The following is a 12871-nucleotide window of genomic DNA, read 5'->3' on the forward strand; positions in this document are numbered from 1 at the left end:
TGGTTTGTTTCGTTAGATATTAAAAAGAGTACTATACTTTGAATATTTTATACATCCTCGCATACTAAATCTTCATATATTTGAATCTTCTATAAACGCGTAAACATCCAAAGACTGTTGGTAATCATGATGATAAGATAGATTTGTGGTTGGATTACAATCTCGAGAATACATGACATACTTGATATGTTTTCTTCTAACGTAAAGCTATGAGATTGATATATCATTTTTGTTATAAAGTTGGAATAATGAAGCTTGTTCATATGAATTGTTTCATTCGCTTATAATGCAGTTCGCCGCATTTCGTTTCACACATAGATATTTCATAAAGGCAGATTCACAACTATCGGTGATTATACTTTCCAGAGAGAGAGGGAGAAACAAAGACAGAAAGAGAGAGAGAGAGAGAGAAAGGAAGAGAGAGAGAGAGAGAAAGGGAGAGAGAGAGAGAGAGAGAAAAAGGGAGAGAGAGAGAGAATATCCCCGTATGAATATACCAAACCGTTCTTTTCAACCGGTTTGCATTCAAGGGTCGAAGAAGAGCGTATATCGAATATCTAATATTAACCGACAAAAAAGGGGGGAAAATATATTGAATTTTTAATATTAAACAACAGAAAAGAAAGAAGGAATCTATATCTGGCTGTCAGACAGGGGTCGTGGTTGTATAAAAATTGGGTTGTTCATAACGAAATTAAACGCAAAGTATTTTTATAGAATTAGCATTCTGTTAAACAATTTCCGTTTGCTACCTTTCTTTATTCACCAACAAGATTTATTCATCGAGTAGATTTTACACATTTTACCATAAATGCGTCAACATGTGTCGTTTACTGGTCAGTATTTCATTATTTAATAGAAATTCCTAATAAATACAATACAAGCGACATATACTTTACGTTAAACACCACGAATTTACCGAACAACCGAATAGATCTTATGGTATCTTTCGATGAATCTCGATTTTTGTACGTAGCTCGTTGCCACGAGGGTCATAGGACGGGGTAAAGATCCTTCGACCTCTGTATCCGTGTCAACCGTTCGTTCTCTCTTCTTCTCCTTCCTGCACGACGAATCTTCCCCATCTCCATCATCGGGACACGGGACCTCGTTAGAATGCAGACGCGTCCAGGAGTTTAAGCCTGGTTTTCAAGGTCGGTACTGGCGGGTCAGCGTCACGACGCGGTTCCACGGCGCTGATCTGGATCGTGCGACGATCCAGGGTGAAGCCTTAAAACGACCATGGCTCTCTCGTGGTGAAACCAATGATCGTGCCGCGATCTCTAAGATACCTTACAGCCGGATACACTTTTAACGTTTTAACTGCCACGCTTTATCGGTAGAACTTATTTTTATTACGGACTTCGGTGCGCACGAGATTCTCTCTGCCGTTTGGAAAAGCAAATCGCGCGAGCGATATCGCGTTCACCTTTCACACGTTCCCGCGTTTCCACGTTTATTTTTTCAAACGATCGCGTGGCTTCGAATCGTTTCTCTTCTTCTTTATTGTCCTTTGGTCTATCTTGTTTTCAGTCGTTTTCATGTTCTTCTTGCAAATGGATAGGAGAATTCTGTGCTTCAGTGGAGATAATATGAAACGACAGATGGTGATGGTTTGGATATTTGGCAACTAAAGTAAGTTCGATGGGATTCGCGCAATTGGAAGAATTTTATTTGTTTTATTCTATCAATGAAGATTACTAGGTATTATAATTATTGTTTTTATTTACTGCGAAAACTCGTCCGCATATGGACATTCTATCATTGACTATAAAAACTCGTCTATATATATCCATGTTGAAACTTATCTATTCATCTATGTTACCTCATGTCTTTAATTTAATATCTTTCTACTAACGGCTTCATAAAAGGTAGCAATAAAATACACACAAACAATATAGTTCGTTTCAACCAAAAATTGTCTTCTATTCTAAAATGGATGACTTCTAATAGAAAACGTGTAACAAGAAGGTCTATTGTTTATCTAACCGGATACTACAATTTAAAAAATGTACGAATCTGAATGAATATTGTATTCTCACAGCATCTTCGTTAGTTCACCCCATTCGATTTAACGATTCTCCAATTAATTCAAGCACTTCATAATTCTTCCTCCACTCGTTTCTCTTCTTTTTTCCATCTTTCACAATCTCCCTTCATACTTTCAACGCTTACTCGCGTCTCCCTTTTCACATCACTGTAGCCATTATCCACAACCCGTATATCGTTCCCTTACGTAACACTCGCTATACCGTGTCCTCTAATTCCTCCCTGTAAATCTTATTCCTTGCTCAACTCTCTCATTCAAATTACGATTCCTTTAATGTTTCATCTCTCTTTGTTCTCCACATCTTCACATTCATTCGTTATAGATTTTGACGCGTCATTTTTCTCTTTCTTTCTTCGAGTTCTCCTTTAAGGGTGCGAAGTGTTCCACGACGACGACGACGACTCACAAAATACATATACGTATATATAGGTTGTAACTGTTTTGCGCGACTATAGTAAACGCTGCGTATTGCCTTCCTGCTCGCTCCTGCACAGCGTTATTTCTCTCTTTCTTTTCACCCTAGGTCCCCCTTTTCTTCTGTCGTTGTTACTCTCCCGCTTCTCTCGCTCTGTCCGTCGATTCTCTTTCTCGCTTCTCTTTCGGTCGATAGCTCGTGGGGGTGGTGGAGACGCGGCGACGCCCTGCCAGACCACCCCCTTACAACTTCCCCAGTGATTCTCAATCTCGATCAGATTGACGTTTTATCGGATCGACGTTTACATGGCGATACAAATAGCTCTAAATATCGCGTACGTTTCATCTGAATGAAATATTCCATTTCTTTCGTCTCGACCGCCCTTCGAAGATGGTTCTTTTCATTTCGAGAATGGACTTGCTTCATGCCTTTTTTGTGTCTTTTAGATTGTCCACATGCACAAAACTATTACGATCAACGACTTTCTTATAATTAGATATAAATTTTCGTTTGGTTGGAAACCGTGCGGGAGGAAAGTTTGAACGTCGTAGTTCGTTACCGAGCTAACGTGGATGCTCTCCGAAGCGAGCGTCTAATGGGGAACGTTTGTAAAACGTATCGATGTCTAGGGTGCATTTATTAGTTGAGAGCGTGAGGCTCGTCGCCAACAGTGGTTCTCATTTATTAGTAATTTATTTCAGGGAATATGCGTTCGTGTAATCGTGATCGAATAATGCGTACGTTGATAGCGTTCCATATTCGTTAAAACATTTTTAAATGGTTTCCGTATGTTATAGTTTCTCTATGCTTTCGTTCAGACGATTCCCAAAAGGGAGAAGCAATTGAACTATGGAAATTTAGCGATTTAAACGCAACTAATGTCTTTCATGGGAATAATTAAAGATGTTATAGGTGTCTTTCTGTATTTTTTGGCACCTGGATTTTTTTTTACCGATCATTGAATACTCATTTCGTAGTTTGACATCGCGTATTTACGGTTCTGTAAGTGTTTAACGATGTGCAATGTTTACGAAGCAAACGACCGAGCATTTTTTTTTTTATGGCGCAGATGCTAGTGAACGTTGAACGAACGGAAAGAGGGTTGCCCACCCCCGTCCGCGTCCACCCCACCGAAGATAAATCGATGCTTTTTTTCTGACTTGCCATAATTAATCTTCGTGTTGCACGGTTCGTGTGATCGGCAGTGTCGATGAAACGATTCGAAAACAAGCCGCAGTTTCTTCGCCTGTCTCCGTCTTTACAGATTTAATTTATCAACTTCTTGCGTAAGTTTAACCTTATATATTTTTATATTTTATACCTCTCATGTGTAATTTAATTTCAGTCTCAGTTTGACGTTCGACTCGTTTGAATTTCCCGCGTCCAACAATCGTTCGCCGAAACGAGTCGATTCATTCGTCATGAACCTGTCTGCACTCCTGACCGTGTGATTGTTCAAATTCCGTGAAAGAAAGAATAAGAAAAAGAAGAAAGAGAAGAGATATATATAGAGAAAGAGAGCTATACATATACAAGGAAGGAAAAAAAAAAGAAATACAAACGACTTAATCGAACGATAAGATCAGTGGGGATGACGATCTTGACGATCCGTCTCGATCGATTTCGAACGTTTGAATATTTACGAGCATTATTAGGTATATTAGTTAGATTACGAATACGCGAACTCGTTTTTAATTGCGTAGAATTAATCGCAGGTGGTTCGGAGCCAAAAAAAAAGAGAAAAATAAAACAAAACAGAGAAAATAAGAAATTCGTAAAAAAATGTAGCTGGCAGAGAGGCGTATGCCAGAGATATCTGAAAGGTGCGAGGGAAAAGAGGATGAAGAATAAATTTAATATTAAGCAAATGCATAAATATATTAAAAATGAATATATGAATATAAATATAAAGCAAATATATATATATTAAAAAAAAATTACATATTATGTATGTAAATTATAAGGCGCGTATTACATAGATATTTATATATATATATTATATATTATATATATATATTATTATTACATCATGATTATTATTATTATTATAGTATAGAGCCGTGACCTCTGGTGAAAATGAGGTTTTTTCTATTTTATTATGATAACGATCCTAGACGATAGAATACATTTTTGTCTATGCGACGTGTTTTCGAGAAAGATAGAGAGAGCGAGAGAGAGAGAGAGAGAGAAAGTGTGTGTATAAGATGCAAAAGAGAGGAACGTACGTATATATAAATATATATATCAAATAATTATATTTGTCGGAGTAATTAAACGAGATGGGACACACGAACACGAGCGTGTAGACGACGAGACGCGTAATACCGTGCAATTGACACAAACAGCTAATAGAAGCATGCACACATACATACACACACACACACACATTCATATACATGCATCCACGCGGGTAGTTGAAAAATGTACACATAAAACACGAGAACGAGGAAAAACACGCGCATTCACGTTTATATGTAACATGTATCGATTCAAGTGTATCTGTATATACATATTACATATATTATTATATACACATACTGCGTAAATAATCACAGTCGTTTGGAGAAGAGAGAAAGTGGCGTGGGGGATCGAGAAGGAGGACTTTAAAAAAAGAAAACAAAAAAAAAATAGATGATGCGAAAACGAGAAGCGGAGAATATTTAAGGAGAGAAGAGAGACACGCGCGATATTAATCGAGCAAATTAATCGAAACTCGAATGGCTCGGAAAGGTGGTGTAAAATGGGGAGAATGAGAGACACCGAGTACGTGATTAAAAAAAAAAAAAAGAAAAGAGTAATTAATTAATTTTATACTTTTTCGTGAACGTTGCGAAATGCTCAAACAAAACAAAACAAAGCATAAGAAAACAAATAAAATGACAAAAAAAAAAGATGAGAGGAGAAGTAAGAGCGAAAAGGAGGAAGCAGAAGTAGATCTTATCGATCGTGATTAACGAACTGGCGCGTATGGCTCATTTGAATGTTGGACATGTGATTCACGTTGGGCTCAAATCGATCGGTCGAGGATCGTCGGTGTGCTCGAGGAGCGTTTCGACGAATGGCGCATGAATAAAGTAACAGAAGAGCGACAAGAATGAATAAATGAAACGTATAAGAGAACGAAACGATAACCGCGACGGCGACAAGACCAAATTTAATAATTAACAAAGCTTCGTTCTGTGAAGGTTGCATTCAAACAAAGTTGCAACAATGTTAGAGGAAAACCGATGATTTATCGTTTCAACGGCAATAAATAAAGATGCAAAGTAGAAACACGTATGTAACTGTGAATATATAAATGTGGAAATATGTCTCGTAAAAGTCTGCGAACAAGGAACGAAGGAATCGCGTGACTCTTGAACGAACGCGTTGCTGACGATCGTTCAGCTGTGATCGCCGAAATCTGTCGACACAACATACGCACAAAAGAAAACCTCCGCGGGCAAACGGTGAACGAATGACGTGATAACGGTGTTCCAGATCAAACAGCGTACAATAGTTTATGATAGAAAGGGCTGGCTAAAGAAATGTTCGTCGAATCATTCCTGGGTACACCGGTGATTCGAGATGTAGGTGAATAGAGGTGAGCGAGGAGAAGGAAGACAGTCAGAGAGAAAGGAGAACGAAAGATGAAATAGAAGAAAAGAACTAAAAGATATGGTATGGTGGAATTAGACGAAGAAGAGAAGAAGGGAGGAGAGGAACGGAGGAGAAGATGAGAAAAAAAATTATTAATACAAAAATATTAATACCTAAATGCCCGGTTTATTTTTATATTTATTTTTCGATCTATGAAACGTTATAAAAGTTTAAAAGTAATATTTAAATCTAAATATATATGACGATAAATATTATATACTTACGCTCTGTGTATGATATATAAATATATATATGATTATTAATTACTATGATTATTATTATTATGATTATGATTATTACTTATTGTAATGATAATAATAACAACAAAGAGAGGAAAAAAGAAGCAACACGAACAACGGATGATTAAACATTATCCAGGACTGTACCGTATTATTACTAACCGGTACGATGCCATGTGAGCAGGTTGATATTAAAAAATGAAAGAAAAGAAAAAGACAAAAAAAAAAAGAAAAGAGGGGAAGAAGAAGAAATAACGCGTAACCTTCCTCATAAATGGAAACACATGCCCTGCTATACCATCCCCCCCGTAAAAACAAGTCTACCAATTCCCTTTATTGATTCGTAATAACCCCTCTAAATGCGTAAGTTCGTAAGAGACATCGACCCGCTCGTGTAACATTCCCGACATTAAGAAGAAAAAAAGAAAAGAAAACGAAAAGAAAATTGTACCGTAGAATTAAAGAATCCTAGTTGCTGTAAAACAAAATCATAAACATCTATATGTATGTGTATATATATATATATATTTATATATTTATGTATATATATAAACACACATATAAACATATACATATATATTTATATCAATGTAGCGTGGTTAATCTTTTAAAAGAAAGACGCGTATAGTGAGACATCATAGGTTTTTAATTCACGTAAAGACTATTAGGTGGACGTGTTTTCAGTGATCGGTCAGTAGCATCATAGCAATAAAGAGGAAAGATAAAGGCTTTATCGAATCAAAGAATCGAATCGAAATGGGACTCGTCCGATCCGTTGGGGAAAATCGTCGGTTTTCTAATCAGTCGCCTTGTATAATATCGATATTAGTTTACAATACTATTGCAACAGCTCGACGATTCTTTCTGTTCACATTAGATTAACCGTATTTGGTTTATGATTCGAAATTTTAACTTGAAATTAACAATTTATATAAGATCTGTAGTTGCTTATTTCGCGGAATGTTGCAATAAATTTCGCACACTCACAAGTTGATATTTTGAAATTTTCACTTTTAAATTTCTAAGCTTCTCGAAGTTTCTAAGTTTCCATGGCAGTGAAAATTCACATGGCTATAAATCCCAACTCGATATTCAAAATTGTAATACCTGCTTCGTCGTCTTTTAAATTTTCCGTATCGCGAGCGCAACTTTCGATCTGTGAAAACCTTGTTCGTCCCAAATTTCGTCGATCTCGGTCGTGGAAAGTCTCGCGGGCCCACGCCGGGACGCGCTCTTTTTCCCCATTCGGGAAAATCCTGTAGTCATTAGTCGGACGACGGTCGATCCGGCGATTACCGGGTCGTGGCCGATTTCGCTGCACAACGAGCGAAGTCAGCCGTGAAACGAGCGGCGACGGATAGCCCCGATGGGAACACGATGGCGGAACGAGGCCGGAACGGCAGGAATTCGTTTACCGATAAATCCGTTCGTCGTTGCCAGAACTGGATGACGGCCGAATGGCTAACAAATCGCAGCATTCTCGGTATTCGGCACACACTTTTACGCCACTCGACTCGATTTCCGTGCCGTGGCTCGCGTATCCTTCTAGCGGATCGAACGCTCTAACTGGTCCCGCAACAACGAGGATTAAAGAAGAAAAAAGAGGCGAATAAACCGAATGGAAGAAGAACATAGGATACGGGAGGAACGATTCGTTTCATTCACAAGAAGATGCTACTAGACTGAAGTGACCACGATGAAACGTCCCGTGCTATTCGATAATCCAGTGAAATAAAAATAAAAAGAGAAAAAAATCGAAAAAAAAGAAAGGTAACGGAGAACGAAAGATGACGGTAACGGGGGAAAAGGGAGAAAGGTAGTAAAGGGATAGAGAGGGAGGAAATATGCCACGTAACTGCCCAACGCTCCTATAGCCTAGTTACTTAAGTAAGACCGCGTGTACGACGAACGAGAGACGCTGACAGATCCGTTATATTTCGTATTCGCTAATCGAGTGTGCAAGGGACAGAGGGTGAGAAGGTGGTAAGAGGAAAGTAGGGCAGCGCGATGGTCTCGCGGTGAACGGTGGCGCGCGTCGACCTACCCTCGGTGCTGGAGGCGAAAAAAAAAAGAAAAAAGAAAGAAATAGAGAGAATATGAAACGGAGGAAAACGAGGAAAATAAGGACAAACGGGATGGCCGTTGGAAGTTGGAGGTAACGATGAATGGTGAAACGATAGAGGCATAGAGGAAGGAACAATGAGAATGCATCGGCGTGTATGACGGCGAACGGACGTTCAACCGAGATGAATCGCGACGCGGAACCTTTAGATCGGCACACGACTCTCCCCGAGTAACGTCGTGGCCCGCTATAGAGTAGAACTCGAGAATTTTCATATTCCCGGATCGCTCGCTCGCTCACTCATTTTCGCACTCGACTACCTAATGAACGTAATGGCTAAACGTAACGATCGATTTCGCGCTGATATAAGGTGATATACACACGTAAAATACATAGTATATATATATATATATATTTAACGTTATCTTGTATATATATATTTATTTACATACGTATATGATATATGGTACATGAATATATGATATTACGCGCATAGCTTTTCGACTGATTATCGTAACGATAAAACACACTTTGAAGGGACGAGAAGTAGATACACAGACACGTATACACACGTATGCACATATATGCACGCGAAAAGAGGCAGGACACATACAAGACAAGAGAAACACACCACCCTTGTACGCGTTTCGAGTGGAACGCAAACAAGTACACGTTTCATCCCCTTATTCGGTCCTCCGTGTGTCGGTTGTGTCGCACGAAATCTCTTTTTTCTTTTTTTTTTTTTCGTTCGTCGTCGCGAGGGTGTTCCATGAGATCGAGATCCTTGCTTGTTGCTGTTGACTCACGGTTAATCGGCGGATAAACGTATGCCAGGAAGCTGTTTGCGAAGTACGTGGAACTTCGTTCGCGTCTACGTATGTCGGGGTATTGATTTTTCAGTCGGTAGTCGAGTATTTTAAGACGTGAAGAAAAGAGTAGAAACTTAGCGTGTAAACTTACGAAAAAGGCAGGTAGTTTTTGTTCTTGTCTATGCGGAAATCTTAGCGTATTTTCGTCCGGATACGAATAATGGCAGGAAGCTCCGAATGTTTGGAAAAAAATGGGAATATACTGATTTAGAGCTGCAATGTTCTAGGTTTCTTCTCATATCTTTGCTATTAAACTATCTACTCGATGGCTATTATTTAGTAATATCTTTCAATTGATACCTGAAGATCACAGGTGGAAAATATGATTTTTTTTATAGAAGAACAATCTTAAAATTCAGTGCGCTGTCGATCAATTGCATATCAAAGCTATTTTTGATTTTGCGATTAACTACGTGTTTTTATCTTCTCCGATATTTAAAGAATATAATAAGTGTTATAAATAATATAAGTAAGTATTAATAAGTTAGTTAGACAGACTAATAACTTTTATATTTACCAAATGCTATAAAGTCAAGAAAAATAATTTATCAGATTTTCTTAATGTGATCTTCATTTATAATTAATAACGAGACTTTGCCGTAGTTTTATATAAACGAATTCAAATTACCAACAAAAAGTCTACCATCATAGTCTAGTAATTATACTGTATCTATAATTCTTCGGCGTAATACCCAGGTTATTTATTGAAAAATCAATCAAAGTGATGCGTGTTAAGAGCCCCATTTGTCTGTAGGATATTTGCCATTTTAGCGTCAAACGCAGATGGCGATGATCGTTGGCGCCGCTCGAACAATTTCCGCGCATCCGGACCAATATCGAGAAGTATTATTCAAATAAGTTCCAATAGACGAAACGTTCGAATAACGACAATATATATTTTTCTAATAAAAAGTACCATCGATAGCGTGCGCCACACTCGACATTGCCAATTAATCCGTATACTAAGGTTTGAATGGGAGAATCGAGAGAAATTGATTAATTAAACCATTGTCTTCTTCGTGATATTAAATCACGATTCATATTATTGCATACAGTTTCTATATCGAAGGCCACAAGTGAAAAACATAATAAGACACATTTCTTATTTTTTTTTTTAATAGATAAATATAGAAAAATATTAGTAATATTAATCATATAGACTAACTTACTACTATTTGTTGCTTACAAAATATCATGGATTTGTTATTTATTTTCACAAACTTAAACCTCCGAATCTATCAAAATACTTCATCAACATTTTTCATATCGGAATGTTCCTTTTTCGCCATTAAGTGATACAAAAGTCAGAAAATCAACAAAAATAGATTAGATTATTAAAAATAATATATATATATATATAATACTCGAAATATAATATCCTTTACAATCTTTAGTAAATAAAACAATTTTCTATGTAACTTCCACTTTTTCTTCTCTATCTTATTTCTATATATCTTTATACTTATCATACTTTTCTCACGTGGTCTTCGATATAAATTCGAATTTATAGAATCGATGCATTAATGGGCGATTTAATGGTAAGCTCGTTGAAAAGGAACATCGTACCTCACTGAACGTATGGTTTCCGTGAGAATGGTATAATTTCAGCAGGATCTCGTTTATCCACAAATTATCGTTCGGCGGCACGCGTTTCGAGTGATTTTCATCAGGAGAACGGATTTTCACGATGCGCGCGGATTGGCTGCCATTCGAGCGGCTCCAATTAGTCTCGCTGTTTAATGGTCGACGCCGGGGAGACTTTGTTTATTAATTGCCGTCTCGTTCTCCGCGATTTCTGCTTATATAAAAATCGAGGGGGCTATCGGATTATATTTTTACGCGAGTAAATTTGTTACGCGGTAAAAAAATCCCGTCGCAGGCTGATCGTTTGTAAGTCCGTCGCCAGCTCGTCGGTCAATCGATCGAGCTCCTCGATTCTAATCTCTGCGGCGATATCGTATTTTAATATGTATCGTAGGTGTTTTGAGAATAAAGTTTCAGTTTGTTTAGAAATAAGTAGGCTGCCGCAAGGGTGTATCTTGAGGAATACGGTTATTTATAAAAACGGGAAACTTTGCGCAAATGGTGTTACACGTGGGAAAAAATCTGTAAATTAATACATTATATATAGAAACATTTTATATGTAGAAATTTCAGTACTTGAGAATCAAAACATTCGGATGTTGAAAGATAAAAAATGTAAAAGTTTAAGTATTTAAAAATTATAATATCTGAAGATTTGAGCACTTGAATATTAGAAAATTTAAAAATTCTAATAATTAAACAAATCTTGGACTCTTTATCTGTCATTGCTTAGTTTGTTTTCTTCAAGCTATCAGTTTAATATATATAATTCTTTTACTAGTAGCAGAGAAGCAGTAAAATTTACCAATTAATTCTCATTGTTGAAATCGTGCTTGCCAATTCATCAGTTTTCGATTCATCGGAAAATTCATTTTACCGACCTTTTACACTGGAATTTGCCTGACCGAGGTTACGGAGAAGTCCCGAATCCGACGAATTTCCACAGGATTTCGAAACTAATTGACCGGCAGAGTCGGTTACAAAAGCTCGAGCTTGAAAATCTGCGGAGCTCCTAAATCTGCACCGGCAAAGAACTAAGAGGATTCTAGTTTCACCCCCGTAATATCGCCACACAAAGAATTTAATGCTATTATTTCTGCTACCGGTTATCATTTCCACCAGTCACGCCATTAAGGCATTCTCGCTCAAACTTTTTTACACAAGGTTCAACGTACTCTATCGATGAGGAGGATCTAACGAGCACCATTTCCGCAAAGTGTCGTCATTAATTTCGATCTAGATTCTCCTGCTTTTCGTCCAAGGTATCTCGACGTTGATATGATGGAATTCGAGTAAATTCACTGGCGGTTCTCTTAATAAGACGATAATTTGTGAAGGCTCGTCGACTTCAATCAAGATTATACGTTCCCAATCGTTATTTTCATACTTTTCTTAATTTTCATCGCCAAGTGTACTTAAACCGTAATTCGAGCATAAATCACGATAAACCGAACTTGAGATTTCATTTCGCCGCTTTAAAACATGAATTTTCCAAATGAAAAGCAATAACACAATGGGACAACATACGATACGTCAAGACATCGACGAACAAGGATCGACGAACTTTGCGACACGTTTCCCGGTAGACAGCACCGATTAAGGCCTAAGAAGAGAAAAACACCCACACATGCGCGTGCGGGCCGACACACGTATGGATACATAAATGACACAATAAAGAAAAGACGATGATGTAACGCTATCAATTATAACAGTACAGAGTATAACGATACAGAATACAGAATACAGAATACAGAACGATACGAATAGGTAGGCGCACACACATACACTCACGCACATACACGTATAAACAGGCGTACACACAACATACACACGTAAAAGCAGAATATAAGAAGTATATATAATAAAGAATATAAACATTAATGACATTTAATACGCTAATAATCAACCATTTTTACATACGTTACATGGTGTCATCGTTTACCACTTATCTAACGAATTTCCCTTCATGAATGTTCCCCCTGTTCTCCCTTCATCCCCCCTACCCTCCCCGCC

At 37.7% G+C, this 12871-nt stretch overlaps 1 long non-coding RNA gene across 1 annotated transcript in view; it reads right to left on the reverse strand.

Moving 5' to 3' along the window:
• Positions 1 to 1719: 1719 nt before the first annotated feature.
• LOC117151775 overlaps positions 1720 to 12871 on the reverse strand; it is a 17395-nt gene continuing 6243 nt past the window's right edge. The window contains exons 2-3 of the long non-coding RNA XR_004461893.1: positions 10700 to 10704; positions 1720 to 2893 (exon numbers count right to left, since the gene is read on the reverse strand). This is a non-coding gene — a long non-coding RNA (uncharacterized LOC117151775). The remainder of the gene's footprint in view (positions 2894 to 10699; positions 10705 to 12871) is intronic.

The sequence above is a fragment of the Bombus impatiens genome, unplaced genomic scaffold, assembly GCF_000188095.3.
Source record: "Bombus impatiens unplaced genomic scaffold, BIMP_2.2 scf_0418, whole genome shotgun sequence".
Classification (NCBI taxonomy): domain Eukaryota; kingdom Metazoa; phylum Arthropoda; class Insecta; order Hymenoptera; family Apidae; genus Bombus; species Bombus impatiens.